The sequence below is a fragment of the Gorilla gorilla genome, chromosome X, assembly GCF_029281585.2.
Source record: "Gorilla gorilla gorilla isolate KB3781 chromosome X, NHGRI_mGorGor1-v2.1_pri, whole genome shotgun sequence".
NCBI classification, from domain to species: Eukaryota; Metazoa; Chordata; class Mammalia; order Primates; family Hominidae; genus Gorilla; species Gorilla gorilla.
This window is the reverse complement of record NC_073247.2, coordinates 166866907-166883986: the sequence shown is the minus strand read 5'-3', so window position 1 is coordinate 166883986 and position 17080 is coordinate 166866907.

Here is a 17080-nt window from a genome sequence, read left to right as displayed (position 1 = left end):
GCAACTTTGTCCTTTCATCTACCTTTGCCAAAAATGTTGGTATCATCCTTGACTCCTTTCTTTCATAGTCCACATCTGATCTATCAGGAAATTATGCTGGCTCTACCTTAAAAGTATAACCAGAATATGACAGCTTTTCACCATTCTCAATGCTAACACACTGGTGCTGTCCACTATCATTTTTCTGAGTTATTGTGACAGCTGGTCTCCCTGCTGCCACTCTTGTCGTCTCCCCTTCCCCACCCCTGCCATGCCTGCAGTTTATTCTCCACAGGGCAGCCAGAAGGAGCCTGATAAAACATTAGTTATAAGCAATCATCTACTCATGATTTTCCAGTGGTTATACATTTTACTCAACTTAAAACCCAAAGTCCTTCCAATGGCCTGCAGAAGAACCCTTGGAAATAAATTCCATCTCCATCTCATCACCTCTGTAACCTCATTTCCTACTGCTAACCCTCTTTATTTTACTCCAGTTACATGGGTTCCTTTCCTGTTCTTCAAACACACTAAGCACATTCCCACCTCAGGGACTTTGTATTTGCTTTTCCCTCTGTCTGGAATTCTTTTTCCTGAGATATCTGCATGGATTGCTCGCTCACCTTCATCAAGTTCTGGAGCCAGCACCTTCCAAGAGTTGGAAGCAGTTTCCTCATCCTAGGGAAGACGTGGCTCCAAAAGTCATTGCTGACAGCTCAACCTAGAGTCTTACTCTTTAGTCTTCCCTGGGTAACAATAAAGTGTAGGGCACACAGAAAAGGGAAAGGAAACTTACAAGGAGACAATGAAATCCTGGAGAGTACAGTTTTATAGGATGGCGTGAACAGTAGTATCAAAATGCAGCAGTCGATTCACAAAGATAAAAACTAAAATGAATCCGCAGGATTTGAGAGAACAGGAAGTCATGAGTGGCCTTTGCCGGCATAGTGTTGGTGGAATGATTGCTGCCTATATTAAGCCTCTCAGGAACTTGGTGTTCTCAGTTCTGTCAGAGGACCAATTCTCTTCTCTCTTTCTTCTCTCTATCCTCTCCTCTCCCTAGACAATCTTACCTACTCTCGTGACTTCAGTTACCATCTTTCCATTGCTGATTCCAAAATCAGTAACTCTAGCTCACTTTTCTGAACGTTGCTTACTAAACAAAGCCACAAATTTCTCAGACTCAACATATCCAATACTAAAATCAATGTCTTCAACATCTATCAAAATGTGCTCCAACAACCCCGGTCTTCCTCAGCTCTATAAATGACACCACCATTCACAGAAATTGGGAGTTATTCTTAATTCCTCACTCCCCCTCATTTCTCATATCAAATCCATCATCTAGCACTGTCAAGTCTAACTTCAAAATATGTGTCTGACCCTGGGCAACACAATGAGACCCCATCTCTACTAAAAAAACATAGCCCAGCATGGTAGCACATGCCTGTAGTCCCAGCTACAAGGGAGGGTGAGGTGGGAGGATCACTTCAGTGAGCTGTAATCACACCGCTGCACTCCAGCCTGGGTGACAGAGCAAGACCCTGTCTCAAATAAATAAACAAATATATAAATAAATATATATACGTGTGTGTGTGTGTGTGTGTATGTGTGTGTGTGTGTGTCTGCCATTTTTCTCCATCTCCATTGATATCACGTTTGTCCAGGCCACTATCAACTCTTACCTGAACTACTTCATTATCTTCCTAACTAGCCTCCCTAGTCCTTGTTCCCACTCCCATGATACATTCTCAACCTAACAGCCAGAGTGATCTTTTTACAACGTAAGTCAGATCAAGTAATTCCTCTGCTTAAAACCCACTGATGGTTTATTGTCACATTTAGAACAAAATCCAAATAAACCCTACATTTCTTAACATGGCTACAAGGCCCTGCATGATCTGGCCTGGGTCTACAAAACTGTGAGGTCTACAAAAGCAGGAATCTTACTCATCTTGTTCACCAGTATTTCTCTAACTTATAGCAAGTTAGGTGCTTGAATAATCTATACATACTTGAATGAGTGATTGTTTTCTTGCTCTACTTTAATCCAATGACCTTGATTCTTACTTCACATCAGTAAAATACACACATGTCCCTATCTTGAAGCATTACCAAATTTTATATAGCCTCCAGAGTTCTGATTATAAGTTCTGGTTGCTCACTCTCTCCTATGAGACCTGCTTTTAAATGTCTTCAGGACGTTTTAGGCAATCAACCAGTCCCCACTGCCAGTCTATCAATGTACCCCTGGATTTTGTTTTCCTCCCCGTTTTTCCTGGCTCTTGTAGTCAATAGCATTCAACCATAAGTTCCTGAAGAAAATGACTGTTAAAAGCTTGGTCTATTTCTTTCTATATATTTTTATTTCCATTTTCAAAAGGTTGTTTAACATAGTGGTTAAGAGTACGGATTTTGGAATAAAACAGACATGAGTTCAAATTCTGACTACCGGTTATGTGTGATTCAATCTCTCTGAGTCCCAGTTTACACATATATAAAATTGGATAATAATAGTATTAATTCATAGAGTTGTGAGGATAAAATGAGATAATCCATATAAAGTACTTAGCACAGGCTCTGGCATTTGGTGAACATCACATAACAATCTTACTCAGAAAAGGTTACGTACTATAATATGTTTGCCCCGAAATGAATCTTTTTCATAAAGGGTATCATGTAACACATACTATGCCATTACCTTTTTCACATGTTGTATATTCCCTGTAAATACACAAGGACAGAAACTATGTCTGTTTTTGCTAATCATTATATCTTTACAGTTTATCAGTACCTGTACATATTTGCTAAATGTGATCAAGAGTTAGTTGACATACTAAAGATGACAGAGCAAAGATAGAAGAAAACTGGGTCCTTAATAATGTCATTGAACTACAGATTTAATTACCCTGGAGTCACCCTATATTAAGATTCCTTGTTACAGGAGTAATAAATCCCATTTTAGTTTGTGCAGTTTTTTTCCACCTATAGCTGAAAGTCTCTTGATACAATAGTATTCCACTGTATGGATATACAAGTTATTCAATCAATCCTCAGGTTATGTGCAAATTTTGCTGTTATAAAGCAATTCTATGATGCATATATATCTTTGTATATTTGACTAATTATGTCCTCAAGTCAAAATCCTAGAAATAGAATTTATGAATCAAAGAAAATATACATTTAAAATTTTGATATAATTGATTAGATCAATATTTTTTAATGTGCATATCTTGGTTACTGGTTTTCTGTGGCTTGCAGCTGAAGCAGTCCTATTTATTAGTATGATCTCTTTATATATGTAAATTAGTTTTTTATTCATCACAAATGTTGCAATTTTTTTAAGTTTTTCTGATTTCTTAAGCTTTCTGGTGGTTAATACAGAAGTCTCTCATATATAGGTGATTAAATCTGTTGTCTACAATACACTGGAAACAGTCTTTGTCTCAGAATTGGGGAACTGATGCCTGGAAGACAAGCTGTGAGGAAGACTTAATTTCCATTGATAACATTTTGTATCTTTTGATTTTTGTGCCATGTAACTTATGTTATCTTTCTTGTACAGTATGTTGTCTTAATGTTTTTTGGCAATGATGTTAGGTTGAGATAGGACTTCCCCACTCAAAAACTAGAAAATGGTTTTCCTATGATTTCTTATAATGGATTTGGGATTCCCTTAGGAATTGACTTAGGTATAGGAAGTGGAGATAGGGATAAGAACTATTTTTCCCAAATGACTAGCTATTTGTCCCTCCACCATCTGGAGAATATTCCATTGTTCCTTTAATAATTGGAAATTCTACCCTTTTCAAATATTAAATTGTCATATATACATGGGTCTGGTTTTGGACTTAGCTTTTTTAGTTCATTAATCTAGTTTTCTATCCTTGCCTACATTGTTTTAGTTACAGTAACTCTGTAATATGTTTTTATTATCTTTTGTCACTTCAAAATTGTCTTTGTTATTCTCATGCAGTATATTAGAACCTGAAGATGTGTCAAGTTTCCCCTAAGGTAATATTGGGATTTTGATTGAAGTTGCATTAATTTACTGACACTGATATATGGCAGGAACAAGTATCTTTACAATATTTGCCCAAGAATATGTCATTCAATTATTTTAATCCTTAAGTTTATGTCCATCAGTAACTTCTTACACTTCTCTTATAAGTTTAGCCATTTTCTGTTTATTCCTAATTTGTAACTTCTGCTATCATTGGAATGACTCGTTTTCTCATTATATGTTCTAATTGATCGTTGCTAGCATGTAGGAAATCTGTGGATTGGTTTATATCTTGTAGCCAGACACCTTACTAAACTCTCTTATTACCTCAAATAGTTTTTCAGTTGATCTCTTCTGCTTTCCAGGCAGACATTATAATCTACAAGTAATGATAATGTTCTCTCTTCCTTTTAATATTTATACTTCATTTCTTTTTATTGTCTTTTTACACTGGCTAGATCTTAGAGTAAAATGGTAAATAACTGCAGTGGTGGTGGGCACCTTTGTCTTTTTCCTGCTGTTATGTGCTTCCAGCATTTTGACCTTAAATTATCTTTAATAGGCTATGGAACTTTTCACTGCATTATTATTTTACTAAGTGCTTTTAGAAAGAATGCATATTGACTTTTTCAAATGTCTTTCTGGTACCCGTTGAGGAAATCAAATGGTTTTCTTCCCTTAACCTGTGAATGTAATTAATTATATTAGTAAATCTGTTTATGTTAAACCATATTTACTTACATTCTTGGAATAAACTCTACTTGTTCATAGTGTATTTTTTAAATACTGCTTAATTTAATTTACTAACATTTTATTTAGGATCTTTGCATTTAAATTCATGTTTCAGATTGGTTCATAATATCATTTCCAGAAACGTATTCCATGGGGATTACAAAGAATCTAGGTGTGTGTTGGGGGGCACCTACAAACAAATTCAGAAAATTGTGGATTAAATAAAGCAAAATAGTATTCTGTAGGACTACTGAATACTATGGTATATTGGGACTCTCCATTGGGAGGTAATTTTATACAGCATCTCCTCAACTTATATGACAAAATAACTCACTTTCTGAAGCATCTTAACAGACATTTCAGTGAATAACACATTGGAAAATGGTGATCTTTTGTGCTTTCTGTCAGGTTTTGATATCATGGTTATGCTGGCCTCAGGAATGATGAAATTATTAGAAATCTGTCTTCTTCTATACACTAGAATATTTTAAATAACGTGGGGTGGTCTGTTTATTGAAGGTTTGATAGAATTCACTCATAAGAGCTTTTTGGCCCAGCATTCCTTTTTTTGTGTGCGTGGAAAGGGGTATAGATCTTTGACAATCTTTCCATTTATTTCATGGTTATGGTTAGATTCAGTTTTCAACCATAATATTGACCGTTTTCATAATATTGACCGTTTTCATATATGTTCATTGCCCTTCCCTGAAACAGGATTATATTTCCCTCTCATGATGTAGGTTTGGCCATGTGACTGGCAATGTCCCAGCTAGGGGCTTTTCTATTAGCTTGGATTCAGGAGTAAAGTAAACATGGAGCAGAGCAATCCTTGACCTATAATGGACATGTAGCCCCCAGGACTGGGAATGACTACCACAGCATGTCATAGCCAATCTAGATTAACACGTACATCTTGCTGGGCATGGTGGCTCAAACCTGTAATCTCAGCACTTTGGGAGGCCAAGGCAGGAGGATGGCTTGAGGCTGGGAGTTCGAGACCAGCCTGGGCAACATAGTGAGACCCTGTCTCTACAAACAAAAACAAAAACAAAAACAAAAACAAAAACACTGCATACATCCTCATGAGTAAATTTTGGTAATTTGTGTTTTCCCTGAAAATTATCTATTTCAGGTAGATTTCCAAATGCATTGGTGTACAGTTGTACTTAGCATCATTTAAAAATTTCTGTAATGGTGGATAGAAACCTCTCTCTCATTTGTAGTCTTGTGTGTTTTCTCTTCTTATTACTTATTTTTATTGGTATTTTCAAATAACCAGCACTTGGTTTTATCAATTTTACTTCCTCTGCATTCTAATTTATTGATTTTTAATGTTATCTACATAAAGTCATACTTTGTCCTTTTTTGTGTGAATGAATATTTTCCTGGTTCTTCATATGCCAACTAATTTTTTATTGTACTCTGAACATTTTGAATATTATGAGATTCTGGGTCTTGTTTAAATCCTATGGAGGATTTTGATTTTTTGCTTTAGCAGGCAATCAACCTGAGTAAATTCAAGTCACACGTTCCAACCTGCAGTGGTCTATCCTTTTGTTCACTTCTTAGTCTTTGATATACTAATTAGGAACACATCCAAGCTCGTGCAGCTATGTGGTTGCTTTTCAGAGCTCCTCCCTCTCCTTGTCCTCCATCTCCAGCACTTTCCACTTCCCTGGAAATTCCCTTTTGGGTGCTCTAGGCAGAAATCTTGCGCTTTAGCTATCCTGCTCTGCTGTGCAGTGTCAGGGGCCATGCGGCAGGAAAACTAGAGGAAAAAATGGTAAATTCACTGTGGGTTCATCGGTACTCCGAATTCAGTTGTTCTTTCCTGATAGCCTACTGGTATTTTATTTTCTGTCTTTAAATAGCTGTTCCATGCATTCTGCCTAGGTTTTATAGCTGTACTCAGCAGGGGAGACAGAGGAAGTGTGCTTCCTCCATCCTATCCACAAATCAAATTTTACTCAATGTATTTTTACAAACGTGCCAAGGATTTAATAATTTAATGGCAAAAGGATAATATTTTTAACAAATAGTGTTGAAAGAATTGGACATACATATGCAAATAAATGAACCTGAACCCTTACTTCACACCATACACAAAAATAAACTAAAAGTAGATCACACACCTAAATATGAGGGCTAAAACTTTTTTTTATTTTTATTTTACTTTAAGTTCCAAAATATATGTGCAGAATGTGCAGGTTTGTTACACAGGTATACTTGTGCCATGGTAGTTTGCTGCACCTATCACCTAGGTTTTAAGCCCTGCATGCATTAGCTATTTGCCCTGATGCTCTCCCTCCCCTGCCCCCACCCCACAGGCCCTGGTGTGTGTTGTTCCCCTCCCTGTATCCATGTGTTCTCATTGTTCAACTCCTACTTATGAGTGAGAACATGCAGTGCTAAAACTAAACTTCTACAAATTTAGATAGGATGAAAACTTAAAAACAGGTTTTAAAACTGATAATATGATTTCATCAAAATTGGAAACTTTTTGCTTTTCAAATGACAGTTAAGAAAATGAAAAGTCAGGCCACTGACCTGGAGAAAGAATCCGCAATATCTGATAAAAGATTTATATGTCTAGATTATCTGAAGAACTCTCAAAACTCAATAATACAAAGATAAACAACCCAATCACAGTACACAGGCCACAGAAGAGACAGGTATACTTCTTGCTATTCACTAAAAATGCAATTTTCTTTCACAGCTATATTTATATATATATAGCACTCCCTATGCCATCAAATGCTTTTCCCTTTCTAACCTTTTAAGCAAATTGCTATTCAAACCATAATATTCAATTCAAGCATCACCTTCTTAGAAAATTTATCCACCTGATTTAAGTAATATCAAAAGGTCTCTGCTTCGTGGAGATTGTATATGGAATACAAATACATATTTCTCTGTTAAAGCAGATATCACATTTTTTTATAATCGCATCTACTATACATTTGATTTTCTTATAAAAACACAAGTTTCTTGAAGGTAGAATCTTATTCTTAATTAGGGAGGTAATAGAGCTGAAACCTGAAAATAAATCTGATTTCAAAGAGGCACTGACAAACCACAATGGAAATAATTAATTTTGATTTTTAAGAAGTCTCACCTTTTCCTTGGAACTTCTGCACTTTAAATCTCCACTAGTTTCCAACAGCAATTTCACAAATATGTTTTTTTTACACCAATAGCAATTTTGAAGACATCTGTCCTCATAAACTCTTCTTAAAGGGGCCAGACTTATTTTTAAACATTTGAGCATATTTTATCATAAAAGAACAGATTTTGCCAGGCGTGGTGGTTCACACCTATAATCCTAGCACTTTACGAGGCTGAGGTGGACAGATTGCCTGAGCTCAGGAGTTCAAGACCAGCCTGAGCAACATGATGAAACCCCTATCTCTACAAAATATACAAAAATTACCTGGGCGTGGTGGCACTTGCCTATGGTCCCAGCTACTTGGGAGGCTGAGGCAGGAGGATCACTTAAGACCGGGAGATGGAGGTTGCAGTGAGCCAAAACTGCACCACTGCACTCCAGCCTAGGTGACAGAGGAAGACTCTGTCTCCAAAGAAAAAAAAAAAAGAACAGATTTTTTTTTTTTTTTTTTTTTTTTTTTTTTTTTTTTTGAGACAGAGTTTCACTCTTGTTGCCCAGGCTGGAGTGCAATGGTGTGATCTCGGCTCACTGCAACCTCTGCCTCCCAGGTCCCAGTTCAAGCAGTTCTCCTGCCTCAGCCTCCTGAGTAGCTGGGATTACAGGCACGCACCACCACGCCCAGCTAATTTTGTATTTTTAGTAGAGACAGAGTTTCACCATGTTGGCCGGGCTGGTCTCGAACTTCTGACCTCGTGATCCGCCCGCCTCAGCCTCCCAAAGTGCTGGGATTACAGGCATGAGCCACCACGCCTGGCAAAAGAACAGATTTTTAAACAATGTTTCGTTCATGCATGCAATATATGAATCCTCACTGTATGCAAAGCACTGTTGTAGGTACTAGGGATAGGTGAAGATTAGAACAAAAATTTTTGCCCTTATACAACTTAAGTTCTAGAGTAGGGACACAGACAACGAGTAATATAAATATATAGCATGTAAAATAGTGATGAGGAGACTAACCACATAGTTTATCATCCAAGCTGGGCTTCTACTGAAAGTAGAAAGAGGAGCTAAAAATAATTAATAGTTGTGAGCAACAGAAAAAAAAACAGACTGTCCCTGGCAAACCATGGCATAAAATTACCCTAGAGTTAAGCACTAAAGGGAAAACAAAGCAAGGAAGAAGGATAATGATATGCATTTGTGTGAGGGAGGGGGGTAGTAATGAAGCTTATATTTGAAGTTATATTTGAGTGAAGATCTGAAAGTGTTAAGGAGTAAACCATGTAGATATCTATACATTCCAGGAAAAGAGAGTAACAAGTAGAAAAGTCCTGTGGCAGGAGCAAAACGAGTATGTTTCGAGAACAGCAAAGGAACTGGTGTGCTAGAGCAGAATGAGCCAGGGAAGAATGAAAGGGGGGTAAATGAAGAAAGAGAGAGAAAGAGAGAGAGAGAGCGGGGTGGGGGTGGGGGGCAGGGGCTGACTCACATAGATTAATTTAGAGAGGGGGTGTGGGACCCAGATCAGGTAGGGCTTGTACATCACTGTAAGGACTCTGGCTTTGCTCTGAATCAGATAGAAGTCACTGAAAAGTTTTAAGCACAAGAGACACTTGATCTGACTTACATTGTACCAGAATTCCTCTGGCTTCTTGTAGAGAATGGTCTGAAGGAGAGCGACTGTGGAACCAGGGAGCCAAATCAGGAGGCTGTTGCAGTGACCCACATGAGAGATGTTGGTGACTTGGACCAAGATGGTAGCTGAAGAGGTGATGAGAGGTCAAATTTTGGATAAACCATGAATTTAGTCAGGAATTGCTGATGAACTGAATATGACGTATAAGAGCATGGGTGGGATTTGAGGTGAGGAGAGGAAGGAGGAAGAATCAGTTTAGTTTTCAACACATTCAGTTTGAGATGCCTATTAAGTTTCACATATGGAGATGTCAAGTAGGCAGTAGGATATGAGAGTCTAAAATTCTGAGGTTTAGAGGTCCAAGCTGGAGATAAAAATCTGGGCATTATCAGTGCAGGGAGGACAATCACTGACATGAGATTGGATGAGTTCCTCAAATACACAGAAAAGAGGTCTGAGGAGTAAGCCTCAGGGAACACTAGAATTTAGAGGTCATAGAAGATAGAACTCCTACATGAAACTGAGAAGGAGCAGGCAGGGAGGTGGGAGGAAAACCAGGCAAATATACTAGAAACCAAGGAGGCAGAGTTAAAAGGAGAGAGCAATCAACGGTGTCAAATGCTGCTGATAGATCTAATAAGATGAAGATGAAGACTGGCCATTGGATCTCGCAATGTGCATGTCTGGAGACCCTGACAAGAGCAGTTTCTGTGGAGTATAGCATAGAAAAACCTGGTTAGAAGAGAACAGGAGGGAAAAAAAGAAAAGTGAGTACAGAATACTTCCAAGCAATTTTCTGTGAAGACAAGTAAGGATGACAGCTTGAGGGGATGTCAGGCCAAGAGTTTTTTTGTTTTGTTTTGTTTTTGTTTTTGTTTTTGTTTTTTAAGATAAGAAAGATTCAGTGGAGAAAGATTGAGGATTCAGGAGAGAGACAAGTTGCAGGGGAGAACCTTTCTTCTCTTTAAGATTGCAGGGACACTTTATCAATGGAAACGAGAAGTAAAGTACAGAGTGTTCTGCTGTGTACTATAATGCAATGCATGCGCTCCTAAAACTTTAAAATTCTGCAAAATTGCACAGCAGCTGTTGTAAGTTGAATTGTGTCCTCCAAAGATGTCAAAGTCCTTGCCCTCAGTACCTGTAAATGTGATTCTATTGTGGGGGGGAGGGTGGCGGTCAAATTGTAGATGTAATTAGTTAAGATGAGGTCATACTGGAGTAAGGTGGGCCCCAATCCAATGACTGGTGTCTTTATAAAAAGGGGAAATGTGCGCACAGGAAAAACACCAGGTGAAAATTGGAGTTCTGCTACCACAAGCCAAGAACTACTAGAAGCTAGGAGAGAGGCTTGGAACAAATCTTTCCATACAGCCTTCAGAGGGAGCATGGCTCTGCCAAAACTTGACCTTGGACTTCAATTCTCCAGAAATATGAGATGATATATTTCTGTTTATTGTTTATCATACTTTGTAACAGCAGCTCTAGCAAATTAATATACTAACAGTAACAAGGCCTAAGGGAAAAATAGGTTTGGGGTGTATCACTTAAAATCAATACAATTTTGTGGCCAGAGCACTCAACAGAAAAGGTCATTGGTACTTAGGAAATAACATGTGCACTGCCTAGGCCAGAACTCCTCTAACTGGAGGCTGAGCCAGGCAATGTTACAAATATACCATACATTGCCCTGGAAATGTTTACAGTGCTTTGGTTAGGGCAAGACTGGGGGCCAAGATGAGGAGGATGAAGCAAAGGCTTATGAATATGGGCAGATGGTGGGTAGATGTGGGGTGGAGTGCATGGAGAGTCCTATCGTTACTTCAGTCTTCTTGGCCAACTAGAAAGCAGGAACATCAGCTGTGAGCAACAACCAGAGAGGGAGTGCCAGGGTTTGAGACCAGGAGAGAGGGTATGACACTGTCTTGCAAGGGGAATGAATGGATCACTGCACAGCATCACTGCCCTCTTGAGACTTGCAGTGGTGACCTTTTTTTGGTTACATTAACCTGCCTGGGAATTGACAGAGTTGGTCTGAACCAAGACAGTGACTCAGCTAAGTCAGTATAGCAAAGCTGGATGACAAGAACATTGACAACATGTACAAAGAATGAAACACAAAAGAAGAGAAGTAAGGATGTGCAGGGCAGTGAAAACCTGAAAAGGTAGGAGGTGGTGGTCAGGGAGCAGAATGGCTTGAGGCTGAAATTAGGAAGGAGCGGCAGTGGTTGGTAATGACAAGGTCTCAGGTGTGACCATGGGAATAAGTGACTAAGGAGTGGGGAGACAAGATCACCAAAGGAAAGAATGCCAAGCTATTAGAAGGAGTCACATAAATACTGACAGAGTTAAGACAGAAGACACATAGTATTATCCTAAGAGACTGATTATCCTTACTTTTAATGATGAAGGAAGCAAAAGTTACTGTTGGTCACTTGATTTGTTTTTTATTCTTTTGAGTTTAGCAACAGAGGCTTATATTTTAATCTGAATCCCCTGTTCTTAAGCTTATTAGTGTTCTCATTGCATCAAATTCTAAATAATTTTGTAATTATAATTTTGACCTGAAAGTTCTTTAACATAGTGCTTAATTTTGAAATGTTAAATATTTTTCTCATTTAAACCATTATTCATTCCGATTTTACCTGCATTATGGTCAGAAAATGTGGCCCAGACTATTTGCACTTTTGGAAATTTGACATTTTCTTCATTAGCTTAATATGTGCTCACTTTTTGTAAATGATTTTTGAGAATTGGGTTTGTAGGTGCTAACATTTATTAAATTAGCATTACTAGCAGTCTTGCCTAATTAACCTGTAAATGACTGCAATTAATATATTAGGACTCCTATTAATGTTTCTGTCCATTTTCCTTGCATTTCTAACACTTTATACATTTTCATGTAACATGTTCACGAAGGTTTCATCTTTGTCATAAATGATAGTCTTTACCAATGCAAATACATATATGAAAAGAAAAAGAAAAATTACCTTAAGAAAACAGCAACTTGAACTTCTACCACAAATTCTCAGGTGACCTGGCACTTTGGAACCCACAACAGAATGAAAGCTCGCAACAGATATTTACACTTTAATAGAAGACCCAAAGATTGCTTGATTTTCCAAAATATCCAATTGCCATCTCATTTGAAGTTTTGAAAACATTTCCTAACATGTATGTTGCTCTGAAATACTTTACATATACTAATTATAATTCTGTAGAAATATTTTCTGGGGTTGGAAGGAGACTTCCCTGAAGGGGGCAGGTTAATAAAAGTCATATTAAATCATGTTTATAATATTTAATATGGTTGATAATTGCCATAAGCAGTGTTCAGTATTTCAGTATATCCTGCCGCTTTTAAGTACTAAAATACTGATATCTATTTGCCATTATTCAGTAATAATCTAAATAATTTTGTCTCATCACATATGTAGTCATGCATGAAAAGTTTGAGCTGCCCAGTACTCTGATCATATTCCTCCCCCTTTAAAAAAAAACTCTTTGAAGGTGTATTCTTATTATCAGCTTTTTAAATGATCCTTTCCTTGGTCATTAGTATCAGTAATCCGTTTTCCCTACAGTTACTAGATTTCTCCCAGAACCAATTTGGGCCCCATCTACTTTCAAAAGTTCCTGATGTAACTAACTTTTCACCAAGGAGAAATGGGACAGGTGGAGGTTAGGGGCTGGCGTAGAGAGATGGGCCATTGGATACATAAGGAGGAGGGTGTGGTAGGGACCAGAGAAGAAGGGAAGGGGATCAGTCCTTAGTTTCCAGCTTTCCTGCCTCTATTTTCAGGGCCAGATTCCCATCTCTGCTTGCCTTTTGTCTTCCAGAGTCATCTTTGTTTTGGGACTTGTCCACTCCTTCCCTAGGATAAAATTTATTTTCTCTGGACCTTCTTCCCCTATCATCTGACCTGCACAAACTCTAGCCAGAAAAGTTAAAAGAGAAAGTCCTAGACCATGGTCATCTCTCAGATAACCAGGGTAATGACCCTTTCCTTGGTCATTAGTATGAGTAATCAGATTTCCCTATAGTTGCTAATTACCTGGATTTCTCCCAGAATCACTTTGGGATCTGGTGGCTGAGGACCAAGTGGAGAAGAAAAAGGCAACTACAGTCCACTTTTTCTTTCTCTTTTTAAAGGTTTAGAGGGTACATGTGCAGGTTTGTTACATAAATATATTGCATAGTGGTGACGTCTGTGCACCACACTTTTTAATGCATCACTGGTATCAGTGTCTCAGTGTGACACACACACACACACACACACACACACACACACACAAAGCCAGCATTGCCATTTTACTCTGGTATTGCAACCAGTTGCTATAGTAAAGTTGAAAATTAGTTAAAAATCTAATTTTTTATGAAATTAGAATTTAAATACCTAGGAATGCATTTAACCAAGGCAGTGAAAGATCTCTACAGGGAGAACTACAAAACACTGATGAAAGAAATCAGAGAAGACACAAACAATGTGGCAGACATGCTAGATAAAGCAATTAGTAAAGTAAAAGAAATAAAAGGCATCCAAATCAGAAAGGAAGAAGTTAAACTGTCTCTGTTTACAGATGACATGATCTTACATATTGAAACTGTAAAGATCCCACCAAAAACTGTTAGAACTAATAAATAAGTTCAGGAAAGTTGCAGGATACAAAGTCAACATACAAAAATCAGTACTATTTCTATATGCTAACAATGAACTATCTGAAAAAGATATCAAGAAAACAATCACATTTACAATAGCCAAAAAGTACTTGGAAATAAACTGAACCAAGAAAGTAAAAGTCTATACACTGAAAACTGTAAAATACCAATGAAAGAAATGAAGAAGACACAAATAAATGAATAGATACGGCATGGGCATAGATTGAATAATTAAAACTGTCAAACTGTTCATACTTCCCAAAGCAACCCACAGAATCAATACAATCCCTATCAAAATTCCAATGACATTTTGCACAGAAATAGAAAACAATCCTAAAATTCATAAAATCACACTCTCTGATTTCAAAATCAACTACAAAGCTACAGTAATCAAAACATCATGGTACTGGTGTAAAACAGACACATAGACCAATAGAACAGAATAGAGCCCAGAAGTAAATCTACACATTACAGCTAACTCATTTTCAATAAAGATGCCAAGAACACAAAATGGGGAAAGGAAACGCTCTTCAATTAATGATGCTTGGGGAACTGGATATTCACATACAGAAGAATGATATTGGACCCCTATCTCATTCCATATATGATAATCAACTCAAAATGGATTAGACTTAATCATAGGGCCTGAACCTGTAAAAACTACTGGAAGAAAACATAGGGAAAAAGCTTGATAACATTCATCTGGGCAATGATTTTTTGGGATATGACTCTAAAAGCACAGGTAATACAAGCAAAAATAGACAAATGCAAGAGATTGTTATCCACTGACCTTTTACCTTTAAATTTTTTACTTTTACTCTAGAATCCACAGCTTTGATCTAGGGAAAATAAACTGATTCAGTCTAAGATGGGTGTACTTGGAAAATCTGGAAAAAAAATCCTATTTGGTCATTGCCTACCTGTATATCAAATATCCACAGAAGGCAAATAGAGTTGTCACACAATCAACTAACACATAAAATTATTTGAAAACCATAATCAAGAGGCATGATCCTTTATAAACTGCTCAAAAATACCGTGCACACCAGGTCTATCCTTTTTGACGTGACTACAGCTAAATCTGACATCAGACAAGAGAGAACACAAACACAAGTATATTCTCTAGTTAAACTTTAGGGCATAATCCATATGAATTTTCAAGTGCAGATGAGATCCTGGGCCATCTTCTCCTAACCAAACAAGAAAAGCAACTCTGTGCACATAATACGTGAATCAATTTCTCCAGCCTTGGACACTTCCAATCTCAAACTGGTACCTTCTCACAACTGGTCATACAAGCAGTTCTCCCTGAGTACAGAAAAGAGTATGAATATATAGGAAATATGGTTAATTAGCAGGCCTAACGATGACACTGGTCATAGTTACAAAATTTCAAAATAAAAAGTGTGAAAATGAAACTTTTAGTTATTGCCTAGTTTGGGCTACAAGCCTTAAAAGCTTGCACTCTGCAATGACTTCATAGGTTCACTAAATTTATAACATCACTTGGTTTTGAGTTGAGAAAAACGTTTTCAGATCCATTTATTAAGGAACTTTGGAGATTAACTACTTGGACCTCCTGGCTGATTGTCTTTCACCTAACCCAGACAGAAATGTTTCCATCTGACCCTTAAAATTTACTGAAGACAATATTACTACATTTTCTGCAGTTATTAGCTAAGAGGCCTTACAAAAGGAACTGAAAAGGGAAGCAGGCCAATGACAAAAACTGGGCCATGATTATGCAAGATTCAACAGGTTATGAGTGAGGTGTTTCAAATCCCTTTCTCTTTTAAGATTTGGCACTGACGTTGGATAGCTTTCTAGCTTGGTTCCCCTGGAAACCTGATGAAGGGAGACCACCAGCTGTGTGACGAGAGACTGCTTCTGGTAAAACGCTCAGCGAAGTATCCTATGTCCAAGCTAGGAGAGCTGCAAATGAATGTAAACACCTGCTAAGAGCACAGCTTGGGCTCCAAGAGCGCAGTGTACAACTTGTTCCTGGGCTTTGTCCCTAGCCGGAACCCAAGGATGCTACATGCACAGGCAACTGTTAAAAAGAGGGTGGTCCCTTATGGCTTCTAAAGCCAAGGTGACTCCTATGTCCTTTTGTGCAGTCTGTGGGGACTGCCAAGATAATTCCCATAGAACTCTGCCTAAAGCCACCCTCTGGCATGCTGTCTTGCCTGTCCAATGTCCTTCAGAGCAAACTGGTAAGAGGAGGCCTTTCCATGTCGTGGGAGTTTGTGTAGTTGAACCCAACACCAGCTGTGATGGGTGCTGCCCTAGCACTCTGGAGTGTCTTCAGAGGCAACCCCATCCCACATTGGCACCAAATTGTCATAGCCATGACTATCACAAGAGTATGGGATTAGAACCAATGAAGGCAAACCTTCAAAAAATGGTTTAAGATCTTTAAAGACATCACTGAAGTTTAAGGCTGTGAATAGCAAATATATAAAGGCAGAGTGTTCACTCATTAAAAAATGGACCTTAACATTTTCCCCAAACTTAGCTATTACTAAGTAAAGGAGCAAGGTATCATGGTATAGAGGGGTAAATTTTCCCAGAAGCAAGGAAATGTGGCTGTCATTCTGGCTGTGCACATAGCTGCTCTATGGCCTTGAATAAGGTGCTTCTCCCTACAGATGTCAGTGTCTTTATATTGAAGTGGATGGGTAGGGGGAGCAGGGGATGATGGAAAGCACAATTGAAGTACAGGAAAAACACGAATTTAGAAAAATGTTACATTAATAACAGCTGGAAAAAAGAAAACACCAATTTGGCTTGTGTGTTTTAAATTGTAAAACCTGCAAACAAACACCTATGATTCTGGGCTTTTAAGGTGAGAACAAAAACAATTTCTTAAGTTTTTGCCTGTTGATGCTTCATTCAATTCTCAACACACCTGTTCGAAAACTCACCAGCCTCACAGCCTCTGTGTCAAACAAGTTCTATCTA